We start from the raw sequence: 19,776 nt of genomic DNA on the forward strand, positions 1-19,776 counted from the left end.
ACAGGTAAGGCCACTTGATACCTGAATGAACATTTCAGTGAAAGTGTATCAAATGTCTCCTTTGATTCTTCCCATCTGCCCCCCCTCCCCTTACTGCAAACTGGACATTTCTTTTCCCATTATTTTCAACAACTAAAAGCCTGTAAAGTTGGAGATTTCAATTGTCATAAACTGTTTTCAAAATAATTTTCTCCCCTGCTTTTAAAATGTAATTGGAAATTTTAAAATACTATTTTTTTCCTTCAAGGAATCAGATGACCATTTTAAATCAGTTTTTGTAACAGAACAAGCTCACTTACATATGACAGCAAAAATTATTTCCAATTATTTAGAACCTGAATTCATTGTTTAGTGGATTTAAATCTTCCTTGTTTCCTTAAAAATAAACCTAGGGTTTGATTTCAGTAACACATTCCATTTACCTCCAGAGATTTCAGAGCTTCCACTTTAAATCATATCACGCTTTAGGTGAGGTGGGCATTTCTATTCTAAACAAAAATCATTACTTTATCTTTGTCATAAAATGTTCAGAGGTTGTCACAAATTATGCAGATATTTCTTATTACGGGAGATTTAGAATTGAGCCTGAAGTACATACAGGAGATTTTTCTCACACTCTGTATTAGCTAAAAAAGGGATGCAAAGGCATTAAAATTTGACAGTTAGCATAAATATTGTTAGGATATTGTAATTATCACATGGAGGTTTTGGATTCATAAAGAGGGGGAAACTAACAAGTGAGAGCAATGTGTAAGAAAGCGCAGCTGCATCAGTTCTGATTTTCATTTGACTTGGATCCTGAGGAAGCATCTGAAGAACAGGGCAATCTAAAGAAGTCATTTGTGTTGGTTAGTCAAGAGAACACCTTGATTCAACTGCATATCTGTGGTCCCACTTGGGGTTTATGCTATACAGAAAGTAGGAAGCCTGTTAAATAAGGAAAAGCTCTTTTTTTAAAAGGTGAGTGAAGAGTCAGCTACAGTTTGGGAACAAATGCAAAATATGAATTTAGTTGAGCTTTGCATAGGCATGTGGATGTTGATAAGCCCAGACCAAAGAGAGAGAGGACCCCTTTTTGTCTAATGAGTTATTTAAAAAAATACATGTAGGGAGGGGCACTTAGGGCAAAGGAAACTGAACCAAGGAAAAGAATGCCTGCCAGTCCCTTTCAGCTACTGTACATCAGAAAGGATGTGGAAGTACATCATCCTGTAGGAAGCAATTGCAGCTGAGCTCATGGAGTATGTAAAGAAACATTCCCATTGCTTAGGGGGTTTGCAGATGGGCATACTGAAGGCTTTAGCCTTCACATTGCATTCTGCTTGAGCAGGTGGGATTTGTAGGCAGACTAAATCTCAGGTACAGTGCAAATACAGCTGTGGAAATTCCAGGCATGACAGAATACAAGCCAGGAAATGATAGAGGAATTCAAAACATAGGGTCTGGTTTGCTCTAGACCCATTACCATGCTGATGGATGGAAAGAGAGAAAAATTAATTTGCTCTTCAGTTTCGCCTCAACCCTTCAGAGTCTCAAATCCCACAGTTGGGACCAGATTTTCAAAAGTGCTGTGCTCACCCCTTTTAGAAGCTTAAAGATGGAGGAAGCTTTTCAAACAGGATTATCACTTGCACAGCATCTGTTTGCCAAAACAAGACCTAAGCTCTTAAAATCTCTTGGCCCCTTCTTTGAAAGAAGACAGGTCAAAGACTTAAACTTATTTTAGAGGAACTGTCTATGTTGTAAGGAAAAAACAAAGCCCACAATTTAGATTTAAGATCACTGATCACACAGCTTCAACTTCATTACTCCAATAGTTAGTTAACCACAGGGTTAAACTTTTGTATCTGATTTCCACTCCAAATTTTAATTTCCAACACTGGATTTTGTTATTTCCTAGGGTCAAGCTTAAAGCTGTCAATTATCAATGGTTTTGTTCCCCTTAGAGGTAATTATAGCCTATGAGGAAGTTGCTCATTTATCTTTGCTTTGATGAGACAAATACAGAGAATTCCTGGAGGCTCTCTGTATAATGTATATTTTTCCAGACCATTTAACCATGTGTGTTTTCTTCAAACATCCTCCAACCTCACAACACTTCTGAAAGTATGAAGTCTAGAACAGGACTCCATATTACAGAGGTGTTCCAGAGGAGTCCAAGTGTGGGGCTTGTGGTGTCTCACATACATAGAGGTACTGTCACAAAGTCAAGGAGGCTGGTCACAAAAAAATATCAAACATGCTTTTAACCAGAAGAGCTATCTAGCTCTATTGGCAGAATATGACATGAACATCTGCAAGAGAACTGGGAAAACAGTATGATTTCATGCATAGCTACTTTAAAGTAAAATCATCCTGTCTGGCAGGATTCCAGTTCAGCTCTTCCAAATTATCAGAGAGAGATTTTGAAGGAGAAATGCTTGAGATTCAGGATAAAAAAATCCAACAGCTTCACATCAGTAGCAAGAGCACAGTGCCGTTTCACAGCATCTCCTTTACAATTTTGGGTGCCATGCACCTTTCTCCTCAAGAAAAGGAGAAGTTAATAAAAGCACATTACACCTGTTCCTGGTAAATATCACCTCCTCTGAATGGAAGCAATGCCTTATGAATTCCTAAGTGAAGACTCACATAGCACATGTTATCTGGCCACTAAAATTTGCCCACGGCTGGTGCTGCTGGTGTCTAGTGGTGTATGGGGAAAGTAAGGCATAAGAGAACTTCACAACTATGACATTCAGCATAAGCATGCTCTGACTTGAGATCCTCTTCTGGAGCAGCCACAATATGTCAGAAGTCACCGAAGGATCAGGAACTGTGTTAACACATGTTCTGCCACTCCCTGCTTCAGTTTTGCAGACAAGATTATCTGGATATAGGCTAGGAAGGAATTTCAGCTTCAGTACTTATTTAAAGCTTTTGATACACTTTAATGGCAAGATAAAAATGCCTTGCACACGAAGTGATTCTTTTCTGTCAGATCTGGGAATTAGTGATAAATTCTGATGCAACACTGTAAATAACTGTTTCCATTTAATGATGCTGAGCATGTTAGGCTATGTCAATCATCCCTTGGAAATGAAGAAGAGATGTGATTTGAAATGGCAAGCTGAGGGTGTCTAATCAATAATCCCATTATGTGTCAAGCAAACCGAATTTGATTATCACAGACCAGCTACAGTCCCTTTCGGTGAAGTTGAAACTCAGTTGCCATTCAAACTCCCAGTCTAAAATCCAGCAGGTGGAACTGGTGGAAGGTTATTTAGCTTCCCAATGTGGAGATATTTAGAGGGTTTGCAAGGCAGCAGGCCCATAACTGCTGTAAACCACAGGAAATTCTACCCTCTAGTGGGAAAAAGGCAAAAATGCTAGTGTTTCCTTCTCTTAAACCCTAGCCTCCCACCATTCCTTGAGACATCGCTTCTTTCCAGGCCCCTCACTGGCTCCTTGCCCTTTGAAATACAAGTAGCTCCAGACCTTGGGTAGACTCTTCACTTGCCTTTAAAACCATCAGGATTATTCAGCTCTTCCAGTTTTGCTTTTCTTAGCTCTATACAGCATAGTCCATCTCATAGATTGTTCCTCTTCACTGATCTACCCACAAAGGCTCATATCCCACCTTGCTCTTCAACCTTGCAACATAACTAAGGGATCTGCACAAGAGTAAGCTGTAAATCAAAGGATGTTGTGAGATCCAATGGTACATTCCTACTAAAGATCTGCAAGACTTCGTGACACTAGTCAGGCCACTCAGCTGTTTCCTCCATTTGCTCTGCACATTCACAAGAACGTCAGTTCAAAACTGTGTTCTGCTTACTCAGTATCTGCGTATATGATAATGACACTGGATGCCTTTGGTAGGTGTACATTTAGCAGTTGTGCCAACACCACTGTGAAGCATCCATACACAAGTAGCAGCTCAAACCCATTTTGATTCCATCTGAGTCAGTACAAAACCAGATTTTGCTGCAAGCTACTATTTGTGGTGAAGCTATATTAAAAATAATGCTACAAATTGCACTGAACAGTGTGCCCATACCTAGATCTAGGCTGGTTTCAATAAACACGTGGTATCTTTGGAAGTGATACTAGAATTATTTTTCTCCTCTTCTGTAGCGGCAACATGGTGAGACATTTGTGAAGATCAAGGGATAAAATGGGCTCATTTACATTTCAGAGACTCCAGCTGGAAGTGTTTCCTGTCTGTTTAAAAGCAACACTGTTTACAACCCTGAGATTAAGTTTTCTTATGTCTTATGTAAAGCATTAAAAAAATTCTGACCTTTATTTACTAAATTAATACTCTAATTAACACTGAAAGTTTTAGCTCAAGATAAGGAATTGTCTATTGAATCAGAGCTAAGATTTTAAAGAAGTGATGACTAACAGTTCTTTAGGATATAATACATCAATGACTTTCCAGTCATAGGTACTGAAAAAAGTGCTCTGTGATGTATTTTTGTAAACACCAGCTTACAGGCAATGCTGTAAAGCATCTGCGTTGGATCATGATATTATGGAGCTGAGAGCCAGATTTCACAGGCCAAGGTTTTTAGGGAGCTCCAGTCCCAGTTAGGTACCTACAGACAAGTTCCAAAGCATCTAACAGCCAGCAGCTTCTCTGCCCCTTCCCTTTGCAAAAAACACTGCTGCCACCATCACTGCTGCATATTGCTGAAAAAGGAACCTCCGGCACGTTGTAGAGGCATGCGGCCAGCCAGCAGCAAGGACACGGCCATGCTCCCCTTCTTCAGAGCTCCAACACACAAATCCTGGATTTGCAGGTCTGTGGTGGGTTGACAGACACAACACCCCTTGATCCTTGTCTCCACCTGCTGAGCTCCCTCATGGTCTCGGCACTCCTGCCAGCATAGCCCCGAGGCAGGGGCAGTTTACGGAAGCGACAGAGCAGTGGTAGGGCCTTAGCTATAATTCTGCTGTGACTTGCAGTGTAATTTTTTCCTGCTGCATTTGTTTTTTGAAGTTGTCCTATCTCTCAGCAAAGATCTTGGGAGCTTTTTTCCTTCATCCAAATGGGCATTTTCTCTTATTACTTTCTGAAGTAAGGCCCGAGCTTATTTCAGCTCCTGAAGGAAGCAGCTGCCCTCAGGAAAACAGGCAGTTCACCCATTTTCTGACTGTGGGAGGTGATGCTGCTTTTATAATGAGAGGTATACAGAAGGGGCAGGATGTGTTTGTTGTTTTCATTCCACAGCTTTCCCCATAACCCCAGCTGAATTCTGAACATGTCTCCTTTATCCCTTGTCTTCTTTCCATTCCCTAACAACCTGGTTATAACAATCATAGTTAAAACCTGGAAGACCTGAGCAGGATTACATTGTGATTCCAGTTTGGTGACATTGGCCAGAAGAACACACTCTGTGTATGAGATAGGCAAGAGCTTAAGGAACTAAACCTGTGTTGTGCACAATCCAAAGAGCATCGGCCCTGCTGTGTTTTTCACAAAAACACAGGCACTGGCTCTAAAAATCCGACGTACGTGGCACTTCCCAAACAGCAGCATTCAGGACATCATGGTCACTTCCTTTGCTAGGTATAGAAAAGAGGGCAAGACCAGACTGCTGTGAAGCAGACAAGAGTTTTCCTATTGACATCAATAGGAATCCAGCCATTAAGCATCTTATTGCTCCTCTATTCTTTCTTGTGTGGCAACTGCAAATACCAATAGCGTTTTAATTTGGACTGGAATACTTAAACTTTGTCTTTTCAAGGAGTGCTAACGCCACCTACTTTTCCTAAGCAAAGGCTCCCTATGATGGGAATGTTTATTAATTAACATTTCTCTTAATGTTCCTGGAAATGTTGCCTGATTAAACTTTTTCTAAGGAATTAAAAGGAACAAAAGCTGCATTTTCCTCATGCCTTGTTCATGACAAAGGTCTTCATTTAGCAAAGTGCCTTCCAGCTTGGAGTGTATAAGCAAGCCCATTGAGACTAATAGGATTATTCCAAACTGGTAAGGCACGTGTTTATGTATCTTGCTGAACCATAAATGAGACATGATGTGATTAAAAAGTCTCCAGAGAAAGTCCAGTTTGATCAGGTGGCATTTACAGTACAGCCAGGCTCAAAACACGAAGTCCAGCATGAGGGAGGCATGTCACTCTCAGAGGAAGGCATGCTAGAAAGAACATGTATGTCAGCACGTAAGGATGGCTCTTTTTTTCAACCATGTAAAATGCATTCCAGAGAAAAGCTAGTTTGGATGGTTCTTTCATGCTATGCAATCTAAAAAGCCTGGGAAAGCTCTTACACATCAGCTGCCCAAACTCCCATTCAGTTCCCAATACAGTTTTTTTCCAGTCTTCCCCAGCAAGGCACCTTTCCAGTTAGACTGTCCAAAACCACTGGAGAAACACTCCAGAACAACTCAAATTGCAAATCTGTTGCATGCTCATCTCATACCAGCAGATTCAGAAAGAGCTGCTGTTCTTAAATAAAAGGAAGCCTGGAGCAACATAAGAGCTAAGCTCAGGCCCTGCAGCATTACTCCCTGAGCTCTGATCCTGCCAGCGTTCTCCTGCTGTGCCTCAGCAAAAGCAGATGAGGACACGGCTGTGAAGCCTCTGATGAATGTCCTGGGGCTAAAGAAGTTTTGCTGATGATTCATTAGCACATTTCTCTAAGTCAAGAAAAGTGCAGGAGAAGTGCTGTCCTTCAGGCCGAGGTTCTCTGCAGCCCCAGTGGTCAGTATAAGGTCAGATATCACTTCCCAAACTGGAGGAAGGATTTGGATTCTGGTTTTCCAGAAAAAAAAACAACATTGAAAACTTTCTCATTCTAACTTTTGCATTTCTTTCTATGATGTTTTCCATGCCCTGTGCTCAGCTCTGCCAAAAAGGTGTTGGCAACCTAGATATCCAACAGGACAATTAGCTAACCATTAATATCCTTCTTAATTTAAGAATTCTATGCTTTTTAATGCCAATTCTAGTACTTCCAAGTGGGAACTAAAGCATGTTATTAGACATTTTCATAAATAACATTGCAGGTATAAGGTATATACGTCATTGTATTCAGTATGCTTAGGAAACAGATAATCCTATTCATCTAGCTTTGCCTTATCAACTTAAATAGATTCTCACATACCAGATGTCTTCAGTATTTGAATACTGAAATTGCAAAGTGCATACATTATTAATGTTTCTAGGAATAGATCTAGCACTTCATAAAACAGAAGGAGTAAGATTTCAAGGTGGTGGCAGAATTTGCTGTTAACAGTAGTAAAAAAACATTATCAAGGAATCTGAAGAAGGTTAATGCACCACTGTAAGAGAAGTAAGCAAGCTAAGGTACATAGAATATGGCACTATCCCAAACCACACTTCAATAAAGCAGCCAAACATTTTGTAGAAAACTCAGTAGTTACAGCTAAACAAAATGTACAGTACCCAGAAGCATGAATGAAACCTCCTCGCTAAGAGATCCAGATGGGTTACACTGGCTAAATCCCACATCCACAGAACTTCTGCCCAGTGAAATTTCTCTCCAGTGCAAGGGAAGATTTCTCAGAAGTGGGCATCACGCTTGCTGTTCTGCCAATGGAAATAAGCTGGTGCCTCTTGATAGCGCCTTATGCAATTCTTAGAGTAACTGGAATAATTAATTTCTCTTGGAGTCCAAAGAAAGTGCATCTCCTACATGGTGATCTTTCCAATGACAAGTAACCCAGTAACTCACCCTGCATTGTAATTCCACCTAACAGTGTCACCAACTGTTGTACTTTGCTCATCCATGTAAGGATCTGTATCTCACCTAAAAGCTGCCACCTTCTAGCTCCATGTTAAGTATTTCCAACTTTATTCTAAGATACCCAAGAAGTCATGGTGAACTATTTGGAGAAATAAAAGGCTGTACTCCATAGCTGGTTTTAGTGCGTTCAGTGCACAGTACGTTTTGTACCATAGTCCACACTTTAATGGGTAAGAACCTTAAAACTGTAAGCCAATCCTCCTGTGAGTAAATCCCATTAATACCTTTCAGCAGTGTTATATACTATTGGAATAATTTGCTGTTTGTTGAAGTTGCATGGAAAAAAAAACACAATCCAAACAAGCTGTCTAGTGAGCAGTAAAACCAGTGAAGGTGGGCATCCTGCACCTATAGGATGGGTGTCCCATGATAGTAACTCCTGCACATTCCCCATACCTCTTTTTCTCTTGGAAGAAGAGAAGCCTGGCAGAAGCTATTGTACACCATGGCTAACCTAGAGTAAAACCCATGCAGATTATACTATCCCGTACAAGTAAGCCAGCAGCTGAGTTAGCTACTGCCTAACAATTTCTAAGGGCTAAGTTTGGTGTCCTGCCCTCAGCAAGGCCACTAATGTGCATAGCTCACCTCTTCCAGACACCAGTTCTCATGAATCACATAGGAACACAATGACCTTAAATATTCCTCTCTCCAACTGGGCCAGGAGATTTTAAAATTATTGAAGGAATTACCTAACCATGTAATTGCCTGAGTCTCTCCCCTAGAAAACAGCTAAAAAAAAATCAGGACTAAAGAACTAGATATCAGCTAAACCTGAGAGCCTCCTGCAACCATAATCTCCTACAAATCAACCTATCCTCCCTTCACCATCTATTAACAGATACGCATATGCACATGCACGCACACATTAACTTCTAGTGGAATTTTTATTCTTCAATCCTACTTTTTCATTGCTGTTACAATATGAAACCTTCCATTTGTTTATGCCTTAGAACACTGAAGCTTCTAAAGTGAAAAACTACTTGCCTTTCCAGAACAGCAAAATATATCTGAAGTGAGCAACAGGAAAAATAATTCATGCATTTAGCAAATGATAACTGTGTCAGTTTTCTCTTATGGAAGAGAAGAAAGTGTCTGAACAAAGTCATTGAGTCAAACAAAAAAGTTTATTGATTACAGGATTACTTTTTGTGTGTGTGTGTGATTAGATTTGGGGTTGGGGGAAAATAATCCTGAGAGAGTGGGGAGTGATAAAACCAAGACACTAAAAGAGAAACAGAAAAATAGAAATGTAAGTGCATTACCAGAACAAATAAGACATGGAATGATTAAGTGGGATAATAATTATAAGGGATAGCCAGTCTCTGTTAGGGGTCCAGACTTGGACAACAGCTCTGCAGGATTAGGAAAGAGCTTAAGAACACCAGAGGAGATGGTTCTGTGCCCCCAGTTCCCTGTAGGGACTGCATATTGATGTGTCCCCACACTGACTTTGACCTCCCCACAGGCTATAAAAAGCCTCCAGAGGGGTCTCTTTCATTGATAAGAGGGAATGGATGATGTGTACAGTAGGTTAACTTCACTATCTCAAACCAGTTCCTTAAGTTTTTTTAGAAAGAAAGTCCAATCCCTTTTTTGCCTTTTTCACTTTCCATGTCACATTCACTTTCCCTAAGTTGAAATGTGTCATCATGCGTCGCCAATTCTCAGGAAAGGGGACTGCGCTGTTTAAGTTCCCAGCAGTGCATAGGTCTAAGCCATAAAGAAGGAACCAGCATTTTGTTGCCTGGCAACTCAAAATAAGTATCAATAATAAGACCCACAGGGTAAAATTTTCCAAAGCACCTACCTGCTTTAGGAACTTAAGATCCATTTGAGGAAATCACTTAGGAGTCTAAATTCTACTGAAGATTCCTATTTGGCTCAAGATTGTCTTTAAAAATTGCTTTTTAATTTCAGGTAGTGTTTGAAACATGGGCTGTGGGCTAGCATGGAAACATGACTGGGAATATAGTAGGATTTTCCAAAGCATCTCACCCACTTCTGTGCTTCTATATATCCCTTCAGCCATTTATCTGCATCTTTTACTTACATATCTTTTCCTCCAGACTCCTTACTGGCAAAGGTGGGTCTGAAAGTAATATCCCCCCATCCTTGGAGTCAAATAGTTTGTCTGTACAGCGAAGTTTGGTTTGATTTGATTTTTGTGTGTGTGTGTTGGCTGAAAGCAGAGGTTTAAGGAAACTGAATAGAATATAGACTGACATGCCAATATGTGACAGCTGGCTTTTGCCAAAACAATCCATCAGGTCCTTGCTTGTGCCCATTTGCAAAGATTGAAGAGGCAGTGATGATTTTCCAAAACACAGCATGTGGCTTTAAAGCCATGAAATCTACTCTCTTGCTGTATACTCAGAGTGCTGCAGGCATGCAGGTATGCCAATTATTTTCCCTGACCAGCTTGTGAAACAAACTGTAACCCCTGAAACACTCTTACACTGTACCTACACAGTTCCTGCTACAGAGAGGACAGCCAGGAACATACTATATATTACCTTCCTACACACCAGTTTATTTATAGCATAATTGGCAGAGCACAGCTATTGCAAGAATAAAAATTAAGCATATGCAAATCAGTTTCTCCCCCCAAACACAAAGATCTCTTTGCAACCATGGAGGTATGTGTAATACAATAGATTCAAGTCAGCTGGGACGATCCGCTTGAGTTCGCAGGTAACAGGTCCCATCTGGGCATTGAGATGATTACATGGAAGATCTTCTGAATGGCACATGGTAGGCCAAGGGCAGAGACCCATGTCCTGTACTTAACCGCTCATGAATAAAGAGGCTAGCTAAGTATCTGATGCCTACCCTGCCCACGTGGGAACTAAGAAATATTTAAAACCTTGCTTTCTCTAATGTACCCACTTCACCTCTCCTTAATACTTGACCTAACAAGGTAAAAAAAGCCAGCCATTTTAACCAGCTCTATCAATACTTGCCTTAGCTTAAAAAGAGTTTACTTCACAATCTGAGAGCAAGCTGGCCATATACGAATGAGTATTACAACGGATGGCAAGAGTGGCCAGCTAGTTAGAGACAGCTGTGGGTGCCCTGCTGCCTGCCAAAGCAGGCAAGTTATGGGAGGGCAGCAACTACGCTACTAAGAATTTTTTTCAATAGACATATAAGATGCTACCCATGGCCCTGTGATTCTCATGTGGTTTATAAGAAGAATTTAGCTCACATTTAAGCCTACATCTTTAACGTTGTCCTAAAGGCAAAGGGGTTGGTCACAATCATGAGACTCTAATTAACAGTGGAGAAAAAAACACAACATGATGCCAAGATTTTGCACAGTGTTCATGAAAGTACTCAGTTCTAGTGAATTTTCCTTCTTTTGCTAGAGCTGATAAACATATAACAATGCACCATAAAAGTGAGCAAATTTCCTTCCCTATCCAGTCTGGCATCTACATACAGCTGCGAAGATAGATAGCAAGGCTTAGACCCAGCTGGCAGAAATGTCAGGTCTTTCAGCTCTGTATCTCTATTATATCAAATACAAACAGCATTAGTTCCTAGCTGTGCCAGTCCATGGTAAATGCAAGTATTTGGATGGAGAAAGATTGGCTAAGTCTAAGCCTGGACATGGCTGGAGAAATTACAAGGAAGCAGGACAAAAGGAGGAGCTAGAAATAACTTTAAAAGGCTTGCTTTCACTATCATGTTATCATATATCACCAGCTATCTTGTTTATCTCTCCTTTTACATGTGCCTGATCTCAAGATCACTAGAAGCTACTTTCTGAGCTCTTTATTGATGAGCCCTTCTCCTATCTACAAAGGACCAAGACATCACACCCACCCTCAAATAGAGATGGGCAAGAAAATCTGCCCACTTACTATCTAAGATTAGTTTTAAAACAAAGGCTTGTGTGATGCTTCTTTCAGCTGCTGGAACCTTCCTACAGCAAATGTCCCCAGACATAGGTCAGGGTGAAGCATTTGGGAAGAACTGAGTAGTTCTTTTTGCCTTTGTATTTGAAAATAGGGTATGTAACCTTCAACAATCCATTTGGGCTCAAAACACCTTCAATATGTAACAATATAGGCTGAATCTTTCTTCTTTTGACTTGCTTGCAGCGGCTTCTTGCTCAATACAGAAGCCAAGTGAAAGCAGCAGTCCTAGGGACAAGTCCTCTGGGGACTGCTGTTCCCTCAAGGGGACCACTTTGCCCCGCATGACCAGAGCAAGTGTGTTACGTAAAGAAGCTGACACTATTTTTCATGCACCTGCTGTTGTTAAATAGAGACTGGCTGTAAATAGAAGAGTTTTCTTGGCATTTTGCTAATACCTATGAAAATCCCTGCTGAAGTTGGCTAGCACAATCAGGACCTTCACGTGCTAAAGAAAAATGATCAGTCCATTTTAGAGCACTGTCAAACTAAGAATTAAGAGCTAAAAAAATAAATCTCCAAATACAGATCCTTAAAGATTAGCTAAGAGGGAGAAAAACAGAGAAGAGTATTCACACAGAGCTTCCATCTAAATAGTCATAGAGTGTGATGGTGCTCTGAGGAGGTCACAGACAGATTGAGGAGTTACTAGTTTTGCAGCCAGCCTCAAACATTTTCTGATACCTTGGATAGAGGTTATAAAGAAAAGATAAATATGATTTCACTAGCAACTTTTTTTTTTTTCAATATGGGGTTTCTTCCAGTTCCAAACCCCAACATCTTCTATGTAAAGAAAAGCCACAGTACATACAATTGCATACACACTTGCACACACTTGTTTGCACACACACTTTGCTACCTAACACTGAACATGGGAAGTCTGGAAATCCTGATTTCAGGGATGATTTTTGCCTCCTTCAGCACAAGCCAATCAATCCTAAATCCCCACAGTGCCAGGACCACAGATCCAAGAAGTCTGATTACTCATCAGGCTACTGGGAGCCCTAGTAAACTCAGAAGCTCCCCCTAGATTCTACCTGGCAGAGGGAACCCAAATACTCCAGAACTTCCTGTGATTGACTTCCATAGAGCTACGGAGCCTGGAGGTTTCAGCCAGATTGTCAAGAAATGGGTCTGGAAAGGAGTGACAGTTGTTGGAAAGTTTTGGGGTTTATAAAACTGAATGCTTGTGAGGCTTTGGGTGGGGATTCTTCTAGCCAGCTCTAGATCTCATCTCGGAGACTGGGTTGCTGTGACCAAGCAGTTTATTTTCAGTTGTCTTCTAGTAGCTGTGAGGCAGCCTTCTCAGCACTAAAGACAACTGGCACTGCTTGGACTCAGTTCAAAGACTACAGGAGTACAGAGACTCAGCTTTCTCCTACATATGGTCTTTCCAGACCGCAGAAAGGCATGTTCCTTAAATAGCATATGGGAAGTTGCTCATCTGCTCATCTGCTAAAGGTATTCTGTAAATTAGCAGTGATCATCACTTCTCGGAGAAGCTGAGTGCTAGAGCAGTGGGAAACTGCTTGGAGAGCAACTAGGTGTTGGTCCAAATTCCTCTTCTTGAATGACTGAGACCATGAATACTCTGTCATTTCCTTTCAATACTGTTAAAAAAATGAGAACCTAGGTGCCTTAATAAACTGTTCCGTGTTTCTTCAACTAAACTGAGAGTAAGAGACAGACAATAAAGCATTGCTGTACTTTGCCATACAATTGCAAAACAAATAAATGAACAAAATTACTCTCTGGAAAGCCTAATTTATCTATAAAGTTGCTTAAAGAGCTTCAAGGCATCTTTATCAAAACAACATCATCAACAGAAGTTCTTTCTGACCCCAAACTTTGTACACAGAATTCCAAGTTCTCAGAGAAAACCCACATCTGCCAAAAACCAAGCAACAGATGTCATTCACATAATGCTCTGGGATTGGTGTCCATGTTTTCATTGCTTGCAAAATAGGATGGTCACTTTTTCCTAGGGTAGGCATTTGACAAACTCATTGTCACCAGCAATGTCCTCATCTGCATTCTTCAGTATGACCAGATGCTACCTCTCATGCATTCCTGAAATAGAGCACCCAGGAAGAACTTTCCAGTGTGAAATCCCAGCTGTGGTTAATTCAAACTGTCTCTCAGTCTGAGAATTTTTATGAAAATTTTCCATCTTTTCTGTAGGACACTCCACTGAGACTCCAGAACAGCATCTCCTAGGTAAACAACCAGCTTTACTCCAACTGGTGTCAGCCACTGAACCCTTGGGCACATTGACTGACAGCTGCATTTTAAGATTGGGAAGTTTCACTTAACACTAACTTCCTCTTCAGCAGGTCATTGCTAGCTCAGCATGACAGCCCAGATTAAGGAAACAGCAAAACCCCCTCAGAGGGGTCCAAAAGAAGGATTTCTGGGGAAATGTGATGAAACAGAACCAAAACAGAAACTCTTAAAACAAACCTCACATCGTTGGCAGAAAGGACTAGCCCTCCATTGTTTACTGAATAAATATGTACCAACCTACTGATCTGTAAATATAAAGCCTTTCTTAAAAGGAGAGAAAATAATCCTTTGTACTTACATGCTTCTAGTTGATCTCTACCCCTAGGGGATTAAACACATTTCTCTCAGTTACAGCCACATGGTTTCACAATGAAAAGGAACTTAACAATAAATTCACAGTTCAGTGTTCCAGGCCAACAGTACAAGCAATCATGTAAGCAAGTGGTGTAAAACTGGAATTACACCCAACAAACCAGTTATTAATATGAGACCAGCCATTTACTTGAAGAGGTGATTAAAGAGGTCAACAAGTATTCCTGTCCATCCTTCTCATATCTTCAACTTACCTGAAAAATGCAGCCTTTCCTTCACATCTATACTTGTAAATGCTTTTCCTCATATTCTTTTGAAGTTAAAGGACCTTATGTACTTAATATAATTCAAAATGAGGCATTTCTACAGTATATGTGCATATATATGTATGTATTTTCCTGCTTAAATGTCAACCTTTGAATTAGCAACTTTCTCCTCTGGTAAAGTGAAATGCTCACAGGACACATTCATCTCTACTGAATCCACATTTATTCTCCCAGCCCAAGAATTTTCAGGCTGAAGAGTAAGACTTAAACATAAATGGTCTGACAGGCTTCAAAGATCCCTTACTTCATCTTTAGGCAAGAGGAGGTCCCTGCCTTGTTAGGACACTGAGACCTATTTTGGGAAGTATTAGAAGACCCCTCTCCTAACCTTTTGAAATACCCCTGTTGCAACTGTTCTTGAGGCTTCATTCAGTTACTTCAGAAGCCAAGCCTTACTTAAACTCTGCTGTGTTTGAAGTTACCAACATTTTATACCATTGACCTTTCATTCCCTCCTTTTCTTAGTGAGTATTAAATGCTTCTCAATCAGATTTAAATTTACTTCCAACGTCATCTAGACTAACAAAATTAGCTGCCACTGCCTTAACTTGATATTCAAGCACGAAGCTATTTTAATAAATGTCAACGAGCAAATTAAATATTTGAATTTTGATGTTGGTCTCCAAAAGCAGAAGAGATTTAATGCTCATCTAAGGAAAGCATGATTAACATTCAGGTCAGACCCAGCCAACAAAACCTGCTGAGTGTTCAACACTGACACATTCCTAGTGACTTTTGGAAGCGCTAGTCATAAGATCTGTTTGCATATAAACATATGTGACAAAACTGACAAGCCAATCGTGTATAATTTAAATATTTGCAGATTACTACAACATGGTTATCACTGAATTGGTGACATGGATGCTGTTGCTATGGGAGCTGGATTGTTGTTTATATAACGCAGGAGGCATTTGCCCTAGCATGCAGGTCAAAGCGTGTATGAGATTGCTTTGTAGTAGTTGAAGCCGTGAAAAGCCAAAATCAGGACTCAATAGTCAATTTGCCAGACTATCAAGCAGGTATTCTTTATTGCAGTGCTATATGTGTGCTCCAACTGTAAAACCATTCATGATTATATTGTCATATCACATACATATGCACTACATTCCTCAGAAAAGGCAGGGATAGGTAAATTAATTCCCGGAAATAATTTACATATTCTCCTCCCAGTTGCACACGCTCAGTGTTTTGAGTCGGTGGTCTTCAGGGGTCGATTACTTCATCCACTCCTCTTCTTCACCTTGTCCTTTTGGTGAACTCCAGCTTCTACCCCCCTTATTCCAGAGTCAAAACAACACAGCCGGTACCAGCCTGCTCCCCATCCTTGGCTATCCTCATACCGACAAAGTGTTAGACGTTTTGTTCCCCTACGTGCCTTCCAAGGCCAGCAACAAAGGTGGGCCATTTGCTACAAATCTCTCCTCTTTCACATTCCCTACATTGTTAGTTTCTTATCTATAGTTTCTTCCTTCATATGGTTAGTAAATTAATCTAAAACACAATGCTAGCAATTTAAGATGGATCTTTCTCAAGGATTCTCTGTTTCCTCAGGGCTCTTGTCACTTTCTAGCTACAGTTGGCTTCACAAAGGTCTTTTTGTTAACCCTTTAGCATCCCTTCATAGTCAAGTTTTATACTTCATTTGGCTGTTCAGGACACAAACAAGGCTTGACCTTAGCCTACCTTTGCTCCACACATGGGCCCTGCAATGGTTTATAGTAGCTTGGATACTTACTTCTCCAGAATATGCCAGGTGGCAACACATCCTATCCACCAGCTACCTTTGGCATCTCTGGCATTGCCGTTACAGACTAGCTGTGTATAGAAGCAGTGCCTGTTCTGGTGTTTTGGATAGCCCGCAGCCTGGTCAGAAGAGGACCAGTTTGCTGACAGAGCAGAGTGCAGGCACCCGGATCAGCTGCACTGGCCCATGTTACCCAGTCCTCTTACCACATACAACAATATGACAGAGACCTGTCAGGAGGGACTAACATTGCAGCACTCCAGCCAACACAGCAGGAAGAAGGGAAACAGCAGGACACTGGCAGAGACAGGACTGTAGTCTTGAGTTCCTCAGTCCTGCCCAGAAGGCCAACATTGCTCTGAGCATGGCTCTGAAAACAGTTGGGAAAGGCATGAATGGATAAACAGGGTCTAGCAGGATGTGGAAGGAAAGCATGTTTGGGGTGGAGTTTAACACATCATGTTGTTTATACAGACCTCACTAAATGAACAGCCTTTTTACTGCATTCTATTATCCCTCCCACATTAATCAGCAAGCTCCACAAAGTCAAGACAAAGAGATGTAGATTTCATCAGGTCCTTGATTATCATTGATAGAAGAGCGCAAACAAACACACAGGTCTGAGACAAGGTAAAACAAGGATGTGATTGATATTGTAAACAAACAAATAAGAGATGGGGCACTGCAGATGCAGAATTCCATTTGTGAAGAAGTTAAGAAGTAAAAAGAAAGCGCTTTTACCTGGAAACCTCCATGACCAAGGCACATAAAGACAGTCATTTGCATGTCAATAAATTGCAGTCTGAAAGCAAAAACCTAATTCAAAAAAGCTGAGCACAAGATAAGTACTGCCATGCAGAGTACCATTGTGCAAGTTAAAGGACTCCACACACCACTACCCCTCACCCCATGCATCCCATATTAATGGCCTGGGGCCTTACTGTTGGTTACTGCTGCTCCCAGGTATGGCTGGAACAAAGAACAAAATAAACCCCAAACCCTGGCCAACACCTCCACTGGAAAGAGGAAAGAAAAATCGTCCCAGCAAAAGTGTTGTTTTGAATTCAACCCTGGTTATTAACATGATCACTCTGAACCTCAGTCACTGTAGTTCACCATTCAAACAAAGCAGACATGTATACAGAGGAGAAGGGAATGCCATGGTACAGCAAACATTTGCCTTCCATCCTCAGATAATCCTACCAACGCGTCATTGAATTCAGTGCACCAGGAAATTCTAAATTTCCCATTAGAGCTACTATTGTGGGCTCTGGGGTCAACTTGTGCTCTCTGTTAAGAGACTTTAAATTCAAAGACTTCAGTGAAGTCATCTCAGATTTATGAAGGCACATTTGGCCTTGTGACTCCCTGAACTTAATGCCAATTGAGATAATTTTGTGCTCTTAAAAAAAAAAAAGAGAGAGAGAAGCTATGTTATGATCATTTCAACACCAATTTATTTGAAAAGAAGTCTTCAGAGAAAACTACTATTAAGACAGCGTTAGAGCTGAGAAATGAAATAGAAAATAAAGAGTTGAAGGATACTCTATTAAAAGACGTTCTGATACATTTGTTATGAGCTGGCACTGACAGAAACTGTGGTATCTAACTGGCAGGGAAGGCCTTCTGAAAAAGTGGGGAATGGCAGAGCCAGAAAACAGAGGCAAACAGTTTTACTATTAATGTTAATTCACTGTGCAGAGCTTTAATTGAGGTGCAAAGCATAAGCAACGGTGCCTCCTAGCCTCCCAGAGTGAGAACTGTCCCAGTGCTGCAACCTCAGAAATAAGAGGAAACAAACTAAGGTAAAGACAACAGAAAACTACAAAACAGGAATGGAGAAAACACAGGTGATCTCTCACATCATATGTCTGAACAGCCTCAAATCTGTCCCATCTGAGCAGTGCCACCAAAAGACCCTAACACACCACTTTTCCTTCAGAAACAGAACACATGAAAAACACATAGGACTATCATGTGGGAAGCATTAGGCTGGTTTCAGTGTGGTCTCTGTGTCTTTCACCAACTCCTGATGTTACATTATCTAAGTGCCAGAGATATTACATTCATTCATTATTTCCCATGCCAGAAATTTGGAGCTGCCAGGCTGAGATGCCAGGAACCATGTGCTCAGGGTCCAGGACAGGGAACTACTAAGTACCCCGGACTGCAGGAGCCGCCAGGATATCCTCACTCTTGCACCAGTTCCCTGCTCAGCCACTTCTAGCTACAGCAATAACCAAGGCAGTGATCCTCATTTAGCAGGTTGGCTACCCAGTCTTAGAGAGTAGCACAAATAACAAAGCCCCCTATATCACCTTGTCAGTAATTGGCTGTGTTGAGCTTGATCCCAGCACGAAACTATAAGGGATTAGAAAGCCACGTGAAAGAATGTAGTCATGGGGAATCTAAATTCAGCTTCCTCCTGGAGACTAATAAGTTAAAAAGAGAACATCTCTAAGTTTTCCAATTTTGACTAACCAAAACACATTGCAAAACTCATTCCCATCTATTTAATTTATTTGGCACTGCATTTAAGACTCCTTGAAACTCGTGTCTTTTCAAATGAACTCAGCTGTATAATAATAGGCCAAACACGTCAGCTGCTGGGAAATCTCGCAATGTCTTGTCTATTTTTACTTCCTTTAGTATCTTTACTAATTTAAAACACCATCATTCATAATAGCATGTTATTCAAATTTTAGCAAGAACAACCCCCTCAGAGGCCAGTATTTTGTAAGATTCTGTCATACCCAATTCAGTTTAATTGAACAGCGATAACGATCACTTCCAGGACCAAGGATATGACAAGCAGGTATTTGAAATGAAGCCCAGGGTCCTGACTTCTTGCATGTTACCAAACAACTATGATCTACCCACAGTTAGTTTATTTTTTAAACTTGCAACAGTAAGTTTGCACATGAATATTTTCTTGCCAGAGGAAAGCATCCCTGGGCAGCATGTTTAATACAATTGAGTTTGCTGATTTGTTATTCTCCTTCTTCATGTTATAAGCTTCTCTGCCTGCTGATGCATTACCTCCCTGTGGGCAATGCCCACCAAGTACATAAAGCTGTGATTCAAGGTACTTGATAAATGTTAGTTTGATCCCAGAATATTTGGTTGAAACACCTGCCACATGCAAATAATTTGCATCTTTTTCTGATGCCAGAAGAAGATCTGTTATCGTGGCTGAAGTGGTGCCAACCTAGACAGAATCATAGAATCACAGAATCACTTTGGTTGGAAAAGACCTTTGAGATCATCGAGTCCAACCTTTAACCTAACCCTGCCATCCCACCACTAAACCATGGCCCTAAGCACCTCATCTATCCTTCTTTTAAATACCTCCAGGGAGGAGGACTCGACCACCTCCCTGAGCAGCCCATTCCAGAGCCTGACAAGCCTTTCGGTGAAG

The sequence above is a fragment of the Egretta garzetta genome, unplaced genomic scaffold (genome assembly GCF_000687185.1).
Source record: "Egretta garzetta isolate BGI_Z169 unplaced genomic scaffold, ASM68718v1 scaffold89, whole genome shotgun sequence".
Classification (NCBI taxonomy): Eukaryota; Metazoa; Chordata; class Aves; order Pelecaniformes; family Ardeidae; genus Egretta; species Egretta garzetta.